Here is a 19903-nt window from a genome sequence, read left to right on the forward strand (position 1 = left end):
AGGTCTTGATAACCCACAAGTATAGCGGATCACAACAGTTTTTGAGGGTAAAGTATTCAACCCAAATTTATTGATTCGGCACAAGGGTAGCCAACGAATATTCCCAAGTATTAGCAGTTGAGTTGTCAATTCAACCACACCTGAAATACTTAATATCTGCAGCAAAGTATTTAGTAGCAAAGTACTATGATAGTGACGGTAACAGTGGCAATAGGAATAGTTGTAGTTGTGTAGTGATTGTAACAGTAGCAACGGCAAAAGTAACTTACCAAAGGTCAATATGTTGGATAATATTCATCATGTAGCAGTCATAACCTAGAGCGACACAAAACTAGCTCGAATTCATCAATGTAATGTAGGCTTGTAGTCCGTATATAGTCATACGTGATTATGGAAAAGAACTTGCATGGCATCTTTTGTCCTATACCCTCCCGTTGCAGCGGGATCCATAAGGAAACTAAGGGATATTATGGCCTCCTTTTAATAGAGAACTGGAACAAAGCATTAGCATTTAGTGAATACATGAACTCCTCAAACTACAGTAATCACCGGAAAGAATCCCAATTATTGTCACCTAGGGGTATGCGGATCATAACTTGTAATAGGTGCGTATAACTTGCAAAAAAAATTATGGGGTCCTGGGTTTTTCCCCCTGCAATAAAAAATCAGGGACCCCCGCAAAAAATGGTGCGTATAACTTGCCATATAGGATCAAGAACAAAAATATATTCATGAAAACATAATAGGTTCAGATTTAAAATCATGGCACTCGGGCCCTAGTGACAAGCATTAAGCATAGCAAAGTCATAGCAACATCCATCTCAGAACATAGTAGATACTAGGGATCAAGCCCTAACAAAACTAACTAGATTACATGATAAATCTCATCCAACCCATCACCGTCCAGCAAGCCTATGAAGGAATTACTCACTCCCGGCGTTGAGCATCATGAAATTGGTTGTGAAGGAAGATTGATGATGATGGCAACGGATTCCACTCTCCATAGCCCGGAACGGATTCTAGATCAACCCTCTCGATGAAGAATAGGAGGCGGCGATGGCTCCATTTCGTAAAACGTGATGAATCCTTCTCTCTGAATATTTTCCCTCCATGAATAGGTATATATGGAGTTGGAGTTAGGGTGGCCGAAGGTCCAAGGGGACCACAAGACTGGGAGGCGCACCCTGGGGGGGGGGGTAGGCGCGCCCCCTGAGCTTGTGGCTCCTGGGTGGCCCCAATTTCGTATATTTTTCTACCAGTATTTTTTATATAATCCGAAAATATTCTTCGTAAATTTACTGGTCAATCCAAGAATTTTCATTTCTGTACAAAAATAACACCATGGCAATTCTACTGAAAACAACGTCAGTCCGGGTTAGTTTCATTCAAATCATCTAAATTAGAGTCCAAAACAAGGGCAAAAGAGTTTGGAAAAGTAGATACGATGGGGACGTATCAACTCCCTCAAGCTTAACCCATTGCTTGTCCTCAAGCAATTTTGTTGACAAACTGAAAGTGAAAAAGAAAAACTTTTACAAACTCTGTTTGACCTTGTTGTTGTAAATATGACTAAGCATGTTTAGGTTTTCAGCAAAGATTATAAACAGTTGTCTACGCTACCGGTCCTTGTTGACCCGATTGACTAAGAGCCCATGCTCCTATACATCGTCACTAAGAATAAAGCAAAGAGTGTGGCAGTTGTCATGGAATGCAAGAAAGTAGGGAAGGAATATCCAGACCAGAGGCCGGTCTATTACGTCAGCGAGGTTTTGACCGAGTCAAAGCAGCGATATCCACATTGGTAGAAGCTGGTATTTGGAGTCTTCATGGCTAGTAACAGATTGAAGTACTATTATTACCAGGAACACCTGACCACTATGGTCAGCTCAACCCATTTAGGAGACATTATCCGAAATAGGGAAGCCACATGCCGGGTTGCTAAGTGGGCAATTGAGTTTGGTCCACATCATCTTAAGTGCGTGCCTCCAACTGTTATCAAATCTCAAGAACTGGTGGATTTCATAACTACTGGACTGAACTTCAAATCCCCAAGGAGAACCTAGACAATACATATTGTATGATACATTGATAGTTCTGGACAATTGGAGGGCTTGGGGGCTGGAGCCATCATATCTTCCCCACGAGATGATAAATTTTGTTATGTACCGAGGCTCATGTTTCCATGTACTAACAGTGTAGCTGAGTATGAAGCTATTCTCCATGGTCTCCATATGGCTAAGAAGATGAATCCCAGCAGGGTCAGGTGTCTGGGCAACTCAGATTCGGTCGCACAATAGGTCTATGGAACTGGGATTCAAAAGACCCCCTGATGGAGGCTTATTGGCGCACGGTGACTATTATTGCATGAAACTTCAAGGGTTATCAGGTTGATCACATTGATCGTCGGCTCAACGAGGCTGTCAATGCATTATCATAGTTAGGCTCTCAGCATAAGCCGGTCCCTCCCAATGTGTTTCTTGATGTTCTCCATAATACTTCTATCAAGTTGCCCTTAGAGGAAGGTATCGCTATTCCCGACCAAGCGACACGGTTGGTTGCTGCTCTTCATGCTACACCAGATTGGACAGTCCCTTATCTGGCTTTCTAACTCAAAGCGGCCTTCTTGAAGATGAACTCATTGCTCGTCAGATTATAAGATAGTCCAAGTCCATTACTATTATTAATGGTGAGCTACACATGATAAGCATTACAGGCGTTTTTTAGCATTGTGTTTCCCCTGAGGAGGGACAAGAAATTCTCAATGAGATTCACTCTGGTGATTGTGCAAATCATGCCGACTCAAGATACTTAGTGCCGAAAACTTTTTGACATGGTTTTTACTAGCTCACGGCTCATGTGGATGCTGAGGGTATCGTATGGAAGTGTCATGGTTGCCAGAAATTTGCATGTCAGGCTCACTTGCAGGCTCAATAGCTACGGATTATTCCAATCACTTGGTGCTTTGCATTCTGGGGGCTCAATATGGTTGGTCCGTTCAAGTCGTCTAAAGACAAGAAGACCCACCTTTTGATTGCCATTGATAAAATTACCAAGTGGATTAAAGCAGAGCCCATCAGAAATTGTGATGCAGCGATAGTGGTTAAGTTTATGAAAAAACTGACTTTTCATTTTGGTAACCCGCACAACATCATCAGATATAATGGCACCAACTTTTCCAAGGGAGCTATGAAGCAATTCTGCCAGAGGGAACATATCCAACTTGATGTGGCTTTAGTTGTGCATCCATAGTCCAGTGGTCGGGCAAAACGCGCTAATCAGGAAATTTTCTGGGGATCAAACCAAGGCTCCTGGTCCCTCTTGAGCGCACTCCAGGATGTTGGGCCGAGGAGGTCCCCATAGTCCTTTGGAGTATACGGCCTACCCCTAACAGATCAACATGCCATACGTTGTTTTTCATGGTCTATGGTGTAGAAGCTGTGTTATCCTATGATATTTGTCATGATTCCCCAGACTTGCAGCATATGCTTTTGACCCTGGTTGAGTTGTACGCTACGTGTTCCTTTTCTTTGTCCTTTTGTTTTTTCTCTTTCCGCTTTTTCACCTGCTGGGTGTTTTGCCCGCTTGGGCTGTCTACGTGTTTTTGTCCCCTTATGATCAATGAATTTGGCAGAGCAACTGCCAACATTAAAAAAAGAGTTGCAGCATATGTCAAAGTAGATAATGAGCAAGCTCGTTGGGATTCTCTGGATGCACTGGAAGATGAATGCGATTTTGCTATAGCATGATCTGTGATCAGCAAGACTTACATCACTATCATAGCCGTAGAGTTTGTAGTCATACTTTCTAGGAGGTTGACTTAGTGCTCTGTCTAATACAAGAACAGACAGACATGCATAAATTTTCACCTCTATGGGAAGGACCCTTTGTCACCAGCAAGAACCTCAATAACGGGTCATATTATCTCATCGACATACATGAACATTGCAAGTCATGTACTTCTTAAGAAGAGACCCTCAGGCCCTGGAATGTTGCACATCTTCGACCATAATATACATAGAGACACTGGCTCCAGTTCATTGTATAAACCTCCTGTATATATCTTTATGATCAATATAATAAAGCCGGTATCCCCGAAACTCGGGGCCTTTGTCGTTTCGTCTCATATATTGTTCATGAGTCTTTATTTTTTTATCAGTTGTCACTTGGGGGCTGGCAACTCATCGAGTTTAGCTATTAACATCCCTTTTGACTGACATATGCCATTATGAAACTTTGTTAAACCTACCTCTTAGTTTGATGCTACTCCAAAAAGGTGACCCGGTGTATTCTTGATAAGTCAATCAATATTGACCCTGAACTTGTCAAAGTTAAAACATGGACTTAAGTCATGTGAGAGCCGGCTTACTGAAAGCAAGGATAAACCATGGGCTATCATGCCAGCTTCATTGAAGCAAGACACGAGCCTCGAAAGCTTGTTTTATGTCATGCCTCAAAAGGAGGCTTAATATTATGCAAATTCTTTATTATTTGTTCTAGCTATATGTTTATCTCCCTATACTTATATGTACAGGAACTGATTTTTCTTGATTAGTTAGCAGGTCAACTATGTGATCCGGGATATTATTATTATTTTGGGTTATACACATAATGGCATACTAGTACGCACTGCGACAAGTTAAACATTATGTTGATCTTGGTAAATTTCAAAGACGTCTGAGTATTTCTATCAAATATGTCATTTCACACTTTGCCGGCAGATCTGATGATCTACTCTAACAAAACTGGGTTATATTATAATGTTAGCTCATCTCTGAAGGGCGAAATATGTTACAAGTATACTTGTCAAAAGGTGGGTTATCAACTAAGCGCCGACTCATTTCCTTCAAAAGATGACAAGATATTCAAAGTATCAAGTGCACAACGATACTGCAGATGACCAAGCATTTTGACAAATTATATTACAAGCCTCACTTGGGCAAACCCTGAGTAACTTCTTATGGAGAGCTTTACTCCAGCAAGCCGGCTATGACGCCCGGCACTTATTTGTGCACTAATCATACACGCAAATGCGCTCAATCAAGGTCAGAGACTTACAGGAAGATATCACCAAACAACTATAGACAAAAATTAAAGCCATACAAGCTTTATATTACAAGCCAGGGGCCTCGAGCACTCGAATAGATAAGATCGAATACACAAGAGTCAGCAGAAGCATCAATATCTGCGTATAGACATAAGATAAACATGTCTGCCTTAAGAAGGCTAGCACAACAAAGATAACTGGATCAGATAGACGCAGGCTTCCTGCCTCGGAGCCTCCTATCTACTCCTGGTCATTGGTGGTCTGCACGTAGTAGTAGGCTCTGTCGGGGTAGTAGTAGTCATCGGCGGGATCAGCTGCCTCCTAAACTCTGTCATTTGATTGCACGGATCAGGTAGAGTATAAAAAAAGGTAGCAAAGCAACCATGAGTACTCGTCCAAAGTACCTGCAAGACTTACATCAGATCTATACTAAGTATGGATCGGTATCAAAGGAATGGGGATATATCTTTGGACTAGACTGCAGAAATGCCAGAATAGAGAGAGAGGCCTAGCCTATCAAAGACTAGCATCATGCAGTGTCTTACAGCAGAGTGCAAATTAGCATAACATAAGTAATAAGTATATTGTAGTAAACACGCATAGATCCTTCCTCGATTCCCTATGATAAAGCAATACCAAAGCCATCATATCCATTTCGTGTCTCTAGTATCCAGTTCTAGTTGTAATAGATCGGGACACAACTCCGAGTGTCTATTACCGTGGGCACGGCTATTCGAATAGATTTACTTCCCTGCAGGGTGCACCAACTTACCCAACACGCTCGATTAACTCTAGCCAAACACAATTTTCTGGGTCATGCCCAGCGTCGGTTGTTCTCCCTTTGCACTCCTGCGTGTTGCGTACACGTCGTAGTCCTACCTAGGCTCAGCAAAGAGGCCAGCACGTTGATCTACATCCTAAGCATTGATGGTTCTTCATCCCATCTCCCTTTTCACTCCTGCGTGTTGCGTACGCGGCCTAGAGCAGACCCACCCTGTAATACAAGAACCGGTGGTTCCAATCTAATCGGGTGCGTGCCGCTCAATTGCTGACGTCCAAAGAGCTTCCAAAGAATCGTACAACGTGGAGTGCCCATACTTATCCCCGCGTGGTGGTTAGTGCGAAAAGGCCAGAGGCCTACTCAGATCACATATCCAAACCCTTTAGGGTCCTAGGAGCACGCAGAGACAATCAGTGATCCACGACCTGTGGTCTCGTCACCCCGCCTCGCAGAGTTACTACATGGGCCAAGACTGCTCGATCGTGCAGTGTAATTATCTCGTGGGTTACCCTCACGGTCAACCCGACTTCACATCTCACAGGTTCCCCTTGGGGCTGATCCAACTTCAATAAGGTTCTGAGGTAAACTCAAGGTAACTGTGCGTCCATAACATCAAGGGGAAATCCGAGGAATCACACTTGATGAATTCCCACTCATTGTAACCGTCAAGGTGGCCTTGGAGGAATCACCCTCGAAGGGTTCACGCATCATATGTTGCATGAGAGATTTGTTATAGGGAGTGGTGACGGAGGAATCACCCTCCGTAATCCACGACCGATTAGCTACACTACAAAGATATCATCGGAAGTGCGTGACGATGTATCACCCTTGACGCTCAATAGTAACTCTGCAGAGTCATACAACTAAGAGGCTGTGCGATGATGTGTTGGTCTCTGCACCTTGATCACATTGATCGAGACATCCGATAATAAAAAGGGGGCAACAGGGACAAGGTGAGGTGTCACTGATGAATCACTAATCAACCTATACTAAGCATATAGCATATCAGGTAAAGTAACAATAGCATGTTACAAAATTAGGCTATGCATCATAATAGGAGCTACGAACAACAGTAGAAAAATCTAATGCAACCATGAGCGAGACAAAATGGGTGACATAGGAATGATCAAGGGGGTTTTGCTTGTGTGGAAGCTCTGCGGAAAGGGGGAAAAGTCGTTAGGTGTGTAGTCGTACCAAGGAGCAGCGACGGTCTCGAGGTCTACCGGAGAGAAGAGGGGGAAGAAACAATAAATATAAATCAATATAATGCATCACGATGCATGGCATGGGAATATGTTGTGATAGGGGTGACCTAACGAAGTACTACACGTTACTAACGAAGCGAGAAACATCTGGGAATATTTTCCTGACTTTCGATGGTCATCGTACAAATGAAAAGGAGGGGAAGGATCCATGTTCATCATGTTAGAGGCATGCGACAGATTAGTGGATAGCATATTCAGATTCATTATATTTTTTTGAGCAACTTTCATATTTAAAATAGATTCATCTGACTTATGGTTTTTTTATATGAATTTACAAAGTTTTCATGATTTTCTGGATTTACTTTAGTTTGAAAATTAACTGAAAATACTTTGTATACACTGCAGTATCTAGCCCCTGTGTATGAAAAGTGGGTCCAAGGGGTTTTAGTCAGCAAAATCAACTATCAAGTGTTGACTAGTCAAAAGGGCAGTGGGGCCCAACTTCCATACAGAGCAGCTAGACTAATTTTGATTAATTGGTTCAATCTCCCGGGACCCACATGTCATACGGTACCACTAAAATGGACCTAAAGTTAGAATAAACTAACAGGGGGTTAGTTTCAATGGGGATTAGCCCCATAATCATTAGCAGGATGGCCTCAGCAGGCAGTGCCCCAAGGCCACCAGGAGCGGGCGGGCTCACGCACGGCCAGGACAGAGGCCGTAGGCGTGGCCGGCCGATCGACAGGAGTGGCGGCGAGTGGCCGGAGCGTGGGCCGGCAGGAGCGGTGGAAAAGCCAGTCGGATTCGGGCATGGGTGGTTGCATGTGGGCGTGGCCTGGGAAGCACTAGGCGGAGATGGGCGCGGGGCACGGTAGGCAGCAGCGGCTACATGTAGTAGAGGGGAAGCACGGGCGTCGAGCGTGAGGCCACGCACGGGCGCGGGCCAGACGACGCGTCAGCGCGCTGGGACAGGGCCGGGGCACCGACATGCGCAACCAGGCGCGGCGGGGCTAGCAGGCCGCACGGCTTAGGCTTGAGCAGGTTTGCGGCGATAGGAAGTAGCGGCGCAGTGGCAGGAGCAGCAAATGGGTGAGCGGGCGAGCATGGTAGCAGCAGCGGGCGGCGGCAACAGCATGCACGCGGGCAAGCATGGCAGCAGACGGCAGTGGCAGCAGTGTGCACGCGGGCGAGCGCGGCAGCAGGCGGTGGTGGCAGCGAGCATTATGGCAACAACGGCGGCACGGACACAACAACATGAATGGGGGCACAGTGGGCAGTAGCAGGCACATCGCGTTGGAGGACCAGATCGACGGGGAAGGCAAGGCAAAAGGTGTGGTGACTCACCAAGAGTGCGAGTGCGAGCTCGTGGAGGGGCGGGTTGGCCAGAGGCGAGCAAATCGATGGCGACATCGTGCGGCGGTGGAGGCAGTCGGGGAGAACGGCAAAGACAACAGTGATGCAGTGCCCCGGCTCTATCTACTTGATGACGACAAAGTAGGCGCCACGGCGAAGCTCCTGCACAGCTTGTAATGGCGACAAGGAGCCAGTGTCCGTGACAATAGTGATGTGGTAGCGACGAGGTCGTTCAGACGAACGAGACCGAGAGGGAGGCGGCACGGGAGGGAGAAGGTGGAGGCTAGGGTTCGACAGGGGTAGAGAGGAGGGGCTCGGGGGCTCTTAACCCACGGGAGGAGCCAAGGGATGGTCGGCACCTAGCCGGATGGCTACCATGCCCCTGCCTCTCTGTTGTAGGAGGTGGAAGGAGATGTGAGGTGGGCTGGGCTAGGTTTTGTTGCTAGATAAGCCAAGGTGCATAGTGCCACTAGAGCCCACTAAAACCATAGTAGTTAGGCCTTTTCTTTTTGTACTTTTCTGTTTCTTATATTGTTTTATACTAGCAAAAGGGCCCGTGCGTTGCAACGGAAAAATATCACACGTGGTTCAAGATTTTAGCAATCCAAGAACTGACTTGCATATGTCTAGTTCATTCAAGCACTGGCTCTTCTTCCATGACCTCTAAGCTCATCCTCGCTTCACTGTGAAGTCGAGAGAGTATCCATATTGGCATATATGCCAGATTATTGCTACACCTCACCTTTAGTCTTTTTATTTTTGAAGAGGCTTGTTGATTGTCTATTTAGGGACATATATAAAGGTGGTACTATTTTTTATTGGAGTAGATGATACTTCTAATTAATAAAGAACTTTTTTATGGTACCGAAAACTGGCCAATGACCCAATAAAGAGAATAGTAAAATGGATGTGGCTGAATCATCTTCTAAAAAAGGGATGTGGCTGAATCATAGGCAGCCTATGGCAGTGAAATAAAAGGTCGCTTTCCCTGAAAAAGTGAAATGAAAAACGTCCCTTCTATAAAAAGGGAGACTGTGCTCACTGCAGCCAGCAGTCGCCGCTCCTAGCGCACGCGCGCATGTAATGAGCTTAAGTGAGGAGAGGCCGAGCTCTTTACCGGGATGCCATCTCCGCCGCCTTCCTCTCGGCTCCAGCCGGCGAGCCCAACTGTCCGCTATAACATCGCGTCACCGCCCTTCTCGATCCCTTCTCCCTTCCCTTCCTCCCTCTCCATGGTCCTCTTCTTCTCCCGTCTCTCTCCTCCCTCATCTCTCCCTCGTCCCTGTTGTTCATGTACAATGAAGCGATTTGATGGGTAAAGAAGTGTGTCTCTATCAATTGGAGAATAATTCTTTGTTATTTGATCGATGATTGATGTAAAAAAAACCTATTCAGTGAGTGCTCTCCTGTGTCCAGCCTGCTCGGGTGCCCATTGCATTTGCATCTGGCTGTAGACAATGATTTACTATCTGTCCTCCGATATTATCTTCTTAGCCGCCCTCATCCTCGTCTCTCCCCCCATGCCTTTTCTCCTCACACTCTCAATTCTCTCTTCCTTCTCTCCCCTTTTCCCTGTCCAGCGGGGAACTACCGCCATGCGCAGCACTCCCAGTCCCACCCTCAACGGTCTCCACTGCTTCAAGGCCTTCCCCGTAGGCTCTCGTTCCAGATCGGATCGGATCGAGGCCACCACCGAGCCTCCCGATCTCCTCCACCTACACCTAGCTCCAGCTCCTCCTTTCTCCTTCTTCCTCCACCATATTTCTTTTTCGGTTGGCCATGAGCCAGCTATAGGGGAGCCTAGCCGCTGCCTTCCAGGTCACCGGAAGCCGGTGCCCGTCCCGTTGTCCCCCCTGCGACCGATGCCCACAGAGCTGCCATCGACATTTTTTTATTTCTGGAAGAACTAAATACTCTAGATAACAACCTTGTAATCATGATACATGATTTTTATATCGCAAAAATATGATCAAATTTGTATTTAAATTTACATGGATACAAAAGACAAATCGTGTTGAGGACTACAAAAAATAAAAGGATTTGACAATTGAAACTTTATTACTATCTTTTACCTGGGAGCTCTTCCACTTGTGTGACATATTATCACTGTGAATACTATGAGAAGAAAAGGTTAATAACGTCGCACATGCATGGTTCGTTCAGCAATACCACGTAATCGCTCCTTCCTCCTCATGATGCCTCATCATGGCTCCAGTTCCAACAGTAAACCCGCTTGCCATCTCACCTGAGATGGCGGCTCTGCTGACACTGGGGCACATGCTTTTCATCTAGGGGATCTTTCCGCCTTCCATCTCCACGTGCATGCTACTTGTTGATCTGGAACCACTCCCACTTGAGAGGCAGCCGCTGCCACTGGTACTCGGGGTGCTCATACGCCACCTGCTACTCGTCTAGTTGCACCACATGCCGGCGCATCCACTGTCACACCAGCTCCGGTTCGCGGCCTGTCGACGGTGGCCGCAGTAGCTTCACGACCAATGGCCCCTCTTTTCCAGCATGTGATCTCCTCGAGCACGCATGTCCCATCATCCTCTTTCTCTTTGCATGCTGCCATCCTACTTCTGACGCCTTCATGCTCCTTGTGGCAGCTGTTGTGTTTGCGGTAGAGATTGTTGTATGAGCCGATGGCGCCCACAATCTCATCGGAGCCGGTGGAGCTGCAGCAGGAGTGGAGGAGCTTCTTGGCTTCTTGCTGATCGATGACAATGATGACAAAGAGCGCGTAGACATAGTCTCTCTGAGGGATGGCAGTCCGCAGCGAGCTGCGAGATTTGGCGTCGATGTCAAAGCGTTGGAACAGATTATTATCGCTGAGAGCAAGGTGCGTCAGGGTCGCCCTACCTCTGACAGGAGATCTTGCACTTTTTTGTCAGGATGATTCCCTTCTTCCATAGCCGGCTCAGGGCATGCTCATATCCTTTTGACGTATATATATACCTTTTTATCTTTCTTTGGTCGTACGTGTGCACATATATTATGCAACGTGACCTAGCTCTGGACAGACAGAATTTAGTACCATCTCACGTATATGTGTTAAATTCGAACTGAAAGCATAAATTCACGGGAAAAAGCATATTGTGACGGTGAACCCGAAGAGTCAATCCGTGCTTTATTATTAGGGAGAGATTATAGCAAAAGGGCCCGTGCGTTGCAACGGGAAAAAAAATATCACACATGGTTTAAGATTTTAGAAATCCAATCGCCGACTGGCATATGTCTAGTTCATTCAAGCACTGGCTCTTCTGCCGTGACCTCTAAGCTCATCCTCGCTTCACTGTGAAGTTGAGAGAGTATACATATCAACACATATGCCAGATTATTGCTATACCTCACCCTTAGTCTTTTTAATTTTGAAGAGGCTTGTTGATTGTCTATTTGGGGACATATATAAATTGATGGGATCATATGTAAATTTGTGAAGTGGTACTTTTTTTGGAGTAGATAATACTTTTAATTAATAAAGAATTTTTTTATGGTATCGAAAGATGGCTAGTGACCCAATAAAGAGAATAGTAAAATGGATGTGGCTGAATCATTTTCTAAAAAAGGCATGTGGCTGAATCATAGGCAGCCCGTGGTAGTGAAATAAAAGGTCGCTTTCCCCTAAAAATTGAAATAAAAATCATTCTTTCTAATAAAAAGGGAGCTTGTAATGCGCCCAAGCGAGGAGAGGCCAAGCTCTTCCCCGGGATGTCATCTCCACCGCCTTCCTCTCGTCTCCAGCCGGCGAGCCCAATTGTCGGCTACAACCTCACGTCGCCGCCTTTCTCTATGCCTTCTCCCTTCCCTTCCTCCCTCTCCATGGTCCCCTTCTTCTCCCGTCTATCTCCTCCCTCATCTCTCTCTACTCCCTATTGTTCCTTCTCCCTACTGCTCCTGTACAATGAAGCGATTTGATGGCTAAAGAAGTATGTCTATCGATTGGAGAATAATTTTATTTGGTCGGTGATTGATGTAAAAAAAACCTATTCGGTGAGTGATCTCCCATGTCCAACCCGCTCGGGTGCCCATTGCATTTGCATCTGGCTGTAGACAACGATTCCACGAGCTTTCTCGCGCAGACGACGAGTGTCGTCTGACCCCCACACGCACCGCTGTCTGTCCTCCGATATTATCTTTCTTCTTAGCCGCCCTCATCCTCGTCTCTCCCCCCATGCCTTTTCTCCCCCACACTCTTGATTCTTTCTTCCTTCTCTCCCCTTTTCTCTGTCCAGCGGGGAACTACCACTATGCCTAGCATGCCCACTCCCCCCTCAACAGTCGCCACTGCTTCAAGGCCCTCCCCATAGGCTCTCATTCCAGATCGGATAAGATCGAGGCCACCACCGAGCATCCCGAGCGCCTCCTTTCTCCTTCTTCTTCCACCATATTTCTTTTTCGGTTGGCCATGAGCCAGCCAGCAGGGGAGCCTAGCCGCTGCCTTCCAGGTCACTGGAAGCCGGCGCCTGTCCCGTCGTCCCCCCTGCAACCAACATCGATAGAGCTGCCATCGACCGTCCCGAGTTGTCCCTCGCGGGAGGGGGGATGTGTCTTTGCTTTTCCTGTGTCTCTGCCTGCCATCGACCGTCCCGGGCCATCCCTCGCTGGCGGGGCGCCTGTGTCTCTGCTTTCCCAGTGTCTCTACCAATTATTTGGTATTCCCAAGGTTTTCCATCTGAGTCGACAGATTTCTAACCTCCCCCTGCGTTGCAACAAAAGAAAATGAAAAAACATACTTCTAGTACAATATAAGCACAACTTAAGATCCCTCCGCAAGTTCATCTTATATATTTCAACATTGGCCACATCCGTGCTGTTGCTTATCCTCTTTCCTGCCAACCATGATCGTGGTGTCCACCTGATCGCAATGTGTCTGAACGTGGCCAATCGCAAGGTGATGGTCTCGGCCACTACCTAAACCCATACACACTTGCCGTTGAACAACATTGTCGCAAGTGAATGTCTAACAGTTCTAAACTAATATCGTCGAGCTGGACATGCCCTTCTCGAGCTACGTCCTGCACCTAGTACATACACCATCTCTCATATGCCCATTCACTTTTAAATTGTATATTTGTTTTTGAAAATGCATCGACATTCTTTTCGAAATACATAAATATTTTTTAAATCACATGAACTTTTTTAAAGAGCCTGAATTTCTTTAATTACAAAATATTAGTAAGCATGTGAACACTTTATTACACGAAAAAACTTTTCTTGAGAAAAAGGTGAACAAATTTCAATCGGTGTGAGCATTATTTTGATATATGAACACTATCCTTAAAACTACATAAACATTCTAAAATTGATGAACGATTTTTAAAAACTACATGACATTTTTTTATAGGCACGACCACATATAATTAGAACATGCGTAAATTGGATTTTAGATGTGTGGCAAGTGATCAGATTAAACGTTTGCACGTCTAATTTTTTTTCTTTCTATACTGAACGGGAGGAGAGCTATTCTCAATGATTTACTCTAGTTGTGCCCTGAGCCTGTGCAATTTTCTGGTTCATGACTACGTGGCTCAGTAAGGAAAAAAAGGGCACTACGTGGAGTGCTACACGAAGGATATTTTGCTTTGACTGGTCAAAGTACCCATCGCCAAGCGAAGCAAACCGTACAGCACCGGGGCATTGCGCGACTGCCAGCGTCCTCGCCGCGCACGATAATTGGGCTTCATTCGCTAGGCCTATTCTGGGTAACAAAGGAAACTGAAACTATGACAACGAAATTGGACGGACGAAATTTAGTACCACCTTACGTATATGTTTTAAAGTCGAACTGAAAGCGTAAATTCATGGGAAAAAGCGTATTGTGACGGTGAACCCACGGAGTCAATCCGTGCTTTATTATTATTAGGGAAAGATATTAACATTTGATACACATTGACTTATGTTATAGTATTTGGCACATAAATACTAGGCATTATTTTGAGCATACCCACGAAGTTGAGGCAATTGGAGTGAAATAAATAATCGTTTATTCTGAAAAAGGACATTTTATTTGCCGTTGGACCATTTGTTAATTTATTAGGAATTTATTTGTGAGTGAAATAAAGTTGGTTTCAACATACCAATGATCAGGGGAATTTATAGAATAAAGCAAAAAATTTAGATTTATTGTTCAAAGAAATAATAATTTCACTTGAAATTTAAATTTGACTTTGAATTTGGACAAGTGGCAATTTGCTTAGTATTCATGATGACATGGCTACCATTAGGGGGAGATTACTGTAGCATGATTCTCGGGGTGTTACTCCTTCACCACAAGAAATCTCGTCTCGAGATTTAAGAGGTACAGTTAAGGGGAAGGAATTGGTTACAAATTTCTAACGAGTCTTCTTGGTCTTTGTTGCTCTTCCTGAAGTAGTAGATCCTTTTTGTTGATGTCCTTAATTTGCTGCATCAGGGCATTATGATGAAGTCATCATACTTTCTTCCAAATCTTCATCGTACTTACGAATAGGACAAGAGGGAAAAATTATGGAGACAGAAGTCTGGAAGGATTGGCATTCGGTAATTATCTCAGGGAAGGAGGTTTAGAAGCATCTAGAAACATATCGAGAGTGATATAAGGAGGTTCAACAGGTTTCAATCAGCTAGGCATCCAGTTTACGCCTAAAACAGGTGATGAAGGGGTTCAGAGCAACGAAAAATAATGTTGCATCTAGTACGGGAATGAAACATGTTAAGAAAATTAGCTCGTGAATTATGTATGAAGCCAAGTGCAAAAGATACTTCCGAATGAAAGACGTAGAGGAGAGTCAGGTTTCCATCCCGCGGAACTATGGTTAGTGTGGGTTAAAAAGTAGGGAGGATGGTGACATCTTGCATGGTCACGATGTTGGCAACAACCGCTACAAAAAAACACATCCGTGACATTTTGGGCTGAATGAAATTTTTTCTGTCATGCTTATGACACTTCTATGATGATAATTGTGACAAAAGCACGTATCATCATAGATGTGGTGGACTCCTACCTCTATGACAAAAAATCATGACAGGACATGGGCTTTTCATCCTGGTCTGGACGGGGAAGCACCTTCATGACACTCTTTGGGCCGTCCATGACGGAAAAATCATGGTATAAGCGAGAGCAAGGAAAATATTAGGGAGTTCCCGGTTACGGTGGGTGGTCGGGTCCGAGCGATGCACGGAGGTTTGCGCGTTTCTCTCAAACACGTACACACGTGTGTGTGAGGAGTTGAGCTCAAACTTAACCCGAGCAATTGCACTAGCTATGTTACTGAACCCGAGCGATCGATCCCTTGGCTGTTAACTGAACCCTGAGTGATTCCTTTGCTTGTACTAATAACTGAAGCCGATCGAACCTGCTGCTCCTAATGAACAGTGACTGTTGTTGGTGCTTGGATGAACAGTTCCTCCTGGTGGGTGTTGGATGAACAGGACCCCGTGGTAGTAGAGGTCGTTGCTGCTGGATGAACAGGACCCCAATCAAGGAGGTGGGGGTGGATGAACAGGACCCCGTGGAGGGCTGGTTGAACAGTAGCCGGTGGAGGCTGGATGAACATGAGCTAGTGGATGAACAGTAGGTGTTGGAGGTAGGAGGAAGTTGACGGTGGATGAACAGTAGCAGGTGGAGGCTGGAGGAAGTCAATGGTGGATGAACAATATCCTATGGAGACTGGAGCAAGGCAGTAGACGATGGATGAATAGTAGCCCGTGGAGCCCCGTTTTGCGGTACACCACACCCATCCCGATGAACAAGACACTGTTTCAACCGTAGGTGCTCCAACACAAGTCTGTTTCCTCTATTTTGCGGTATGCCACACCCCTCCCGATCAACAGGAACATGTTTTGACCGTAGGAGCTTTAACACAAGTCTGTTTCCTTCATTTTGCGGTATGCCAGACCCCTCCCGATGAACAGTATCCTGTTTCGACCATAGCCAGTCGAACATAAGGCTGTTTCCTTCGTATTGTGGTATGCTAGAACCCGTTTTGGCTGTTCCGTCCAAGCCGGTTGGCTCCCAATGAAGTTGACGCATTCCATTGCCTCCGATGAACACGCTACAATTTCTGCGTTATGACCCAGCCAGTTGGCCCTCGATGCATAGGAAGCCGTTGCTGCAGTCCATTCCCTTTCCATGTACATGAGCCCTGGTCGTACGTATGTGCAAGTACGCACTCGAGTCCCTGCCCGTATGTACGTACGTGGCCGTTTTTTGGCATCTGGCTGTACATACGTGTACACGGTATTGATGAGACTGCCTGAACTGCTACGTCGGGGGCTCTACTACTACATGTGTCGCTGCTTGCTCGGCCATGGTTCATCGTTGCTGAGAGACCGATTGACCAGTATGTACGTACACATTCGCGACTAGACAGACAACTCGACGTATGGGTCAATCGGGTGGGTCCCAGCTATCAGGGAGTATAAGGAGGCACTTCGTTGCGTGTGAAGATATAACTGGTGGGTCCCAGCTGTAAGGGGGAGAATCATTTTTTTGCCCGTAATATGGACGCACTTCCTTGCGTGCGAAGATGTAGCTGGTGGGTCCAAGCTATTGGGGGGAAACATTTTTCTCGCAAAATACAAAGTCCCTTCTAGTGAGTCCCTGCTGTCATGTGAAGGAATAATTATTTTACGTGTAATAAGGAGCCACTTCCTTGATGCGGCCGTGGACCCAGCTGTCAGCGTCTCCATGTACAGGCCTCTTCCGATGGAAGTCGTTCCTTGACCATATTGACCACGCCACGCCGAGAGCGCCAAGGCGTTGGACGACGGTGAGGCCTAACACGTCTCCTTCGTATCTATAATTTTTTATTATTTCATGCCATTATTCTACAACTTTCATATACTTTTGGCAACTCTTTATACTATTTTGGGACTAACATATTGACCCAGTGCCCAGTGCCAGTTCCTTTTTATTGCATGTTTTTTGTTTAGCAGAAAATCCATATCAAACAGAGTCCAATCGGGATAGAAACTTACAGAGAGTTTTTTTGGAATATATATGAATTTTGGGAATTGGAATCAACGCGAGACGATGCCTGAGGGGGCTACAAGGCAAGGGGCGCGCCCCAGGGGGTAGGGCGCACCCTGGGCCCTTGTGGTCACCTCGTAAGGCCGTTGGTGCCCTTATTTCGCCGCAAGAAAGCTAATATCCAGATAAAAATCATGTTAAAATTTCAGCCCTAGCGGAGTTACGGATCTCTGGGAATTTAAGAAACGGTGAAAGGCCAGAATCTGGGAGCGCAGAAACAGAGGGAAATAGAGAGAGAGAGATCCAATCTCGGAGGGGCTCTCGCCCCTCAGCCGCCATGGAGGCCATGGACCAGAGGGGAAACCCTTCTCCCATCTAGGGGGGGGGAGGTCAAGGAAGAAGAAGGAGGAGGGGCTCTCTCTCCCCTCTCTCCCAGCAGCGTCGGAACACCGCCGGGGCCATCATCATTAGTGCGACCTACACCAACAACTTCACCGCCGTCATCGCCAACTCTCTCCCCCTCTAGGCAGCGATGGAACCTCTCTTTTACCCACTGTAATATCTACTTAAACATGGTGCTCAACGCTATATATTATTTCCCAATGACATATGGCTGTCGTATGATGTTTGAGTAGATCCGTTTTGTCCTATGGGTTGATTGATGATTGTGATTGGCTTGAGTTGCATGTTTTATTATTGGTTCTATCATATGATCCTCTCCGTGTCGCGCAAGCATGAGAGATCCCTGCTGTAGGGTTTGCAATATGTTCATGGTTTGCTCATTGTCTGTGTTGCGTGAGTGATAGAAATACAAACACGGCTAAGTGGGTTATTGCGTATGGGAATAAAGAGGACTAGATACCTAATAATGTTATGGTTGGGTTTTACCTTAATGATCGTTAGTAGTTGCGGATGCTTGCTAGAATTCCAATCATAAGTGCATATGATCCAAGAAGAGAAAGTATGTTAGCTTATGCCTCTCCCTCATATAAAATTGCAATATTGATTACCGGTCTAGTTATCGATTGCCGAGGGACAAATAACTTTCTCATGACAAAACGCTCCCTACTAAACCTAACTTAGTTGTTTCTTTATCTAAACATCCCCTAGCTTTTATTTACGTGTTCCTTATTATCTTGCAAATCTATCCTATCACAACTACAAAGTACTTCTAGTTTCATACTTGTTCTAGGTAAAGCGAACGTTAAGCGTGCATAGAGTTGTACCGGTGGTCGATAGAACTTGATGGACTATTTGTTCTACCTTTAGCTCCTCATTGGGTTTGACACTCTTACTTATCGAAAGAGGCTACAACTGATCCCTATACTTGTTGGTTATCAAGACCTTTTTCCGGCGCCGTTGCTGGGGAGCAATAGCGAGGGGTGAATAATCTGATGTGCGCTTGTTTGCTTTATCACTAAGTAGATTTTATTTGCTGTTTTGAGTTGCTATCTATATTTAGTTATAGATATGGAACACGAACTACCCAAAAAATTAGGGGTACTTGCTACTCATGGAGATGGAGAACCTTTAAAACCCCCGCTCATTATGTGAAAGATATTATGCACTACTTTAATAATCCTGAGAAAACCCCATTCAATTATATAATGGGAGACACGTTGGATAAATGTGAATACTTTAGGGACTATCACTTGACTCAAAAAGGGAAACTATCATGGGATCAAATTCCTATGTTGCATTGGTATGCTCGGGAACTATGCTTGAGATTTGATTATACTTGTTGCTCTAGGATGAAGGCTCCACACCTTCCCTTTTCATGTAAATTTAATGATAATCAAACCTTGGCTTATTATGCTAATGGTATTTATGATTACTATGATGTGGAAGGAATAGAAGAGTTCGTTGCTTTTAAGGGTGCTTATGAAATTGAATTTTTGTTTGAAAAGTGTGAAAATCTTGATTTTGCTCTTTACAGACCAGAACATTATGCTATACTTAAATATTGCTATGTTAATTATGAATACAATGCTGATATTGATGTGTTTATTGAGAAAGACTCCACTGTCCAAGAAGAGACTAATATTTTGCAGGAAACTATGGAAGAAGAAATTGATGACACTGTGATCTCATTAGATGAAAAAGATGAGGAGGAGAGTGAAGAACAAAAGGAGGAAGAGTGGATTAGCTACACGTGCGCACCTTCTACTGACTGTAACTCTTCAACTTATAAATTGCTTAATTTCCCTTTGTGCGTATCGAAGGATGATTGCTATGATCCCATGGATTCGTTTGAAATATCCCTTTTTGATGAACTTGATGCTTTCTATGCTTGCGGCCATGATGCCAATTTGAATTATGCTTATGGAGATGAACTTGCTATAGTTCCTTCTGTAAGAATGAAATTGTTGCTATTGCACCCAGACATGATAGTGCTATTATCTTTTTGAATTCTCCCAACTACACTATATCGGAGAAGTTTGCGCTTATTAAGGACTATATTGATTGGTTACGTTCTTCAATTGCATATGATGATTTTGACAAATATAATATGCATGTGCTTGCCACTCCTACTTGCAATTAAAATTGGCTATGATATACCTTGG

Source organism: Triticum dicoccoides, chromosome 4B, assembly GCF_002162155.2.
Source record: "Triticum dicoccoides isolate Atlit2015 ecotype Zavitan chromosome 4B, WEW_v2.0, whole genome shotgun sequence".
Classification (NCBI taxonomy): domain Eukaryota; kingdom Viridiplantae; phylum Streptophyta; class Magnoliopsida; order Poales; family Poaceae; genus Triticum; species Triticum dicoccoides.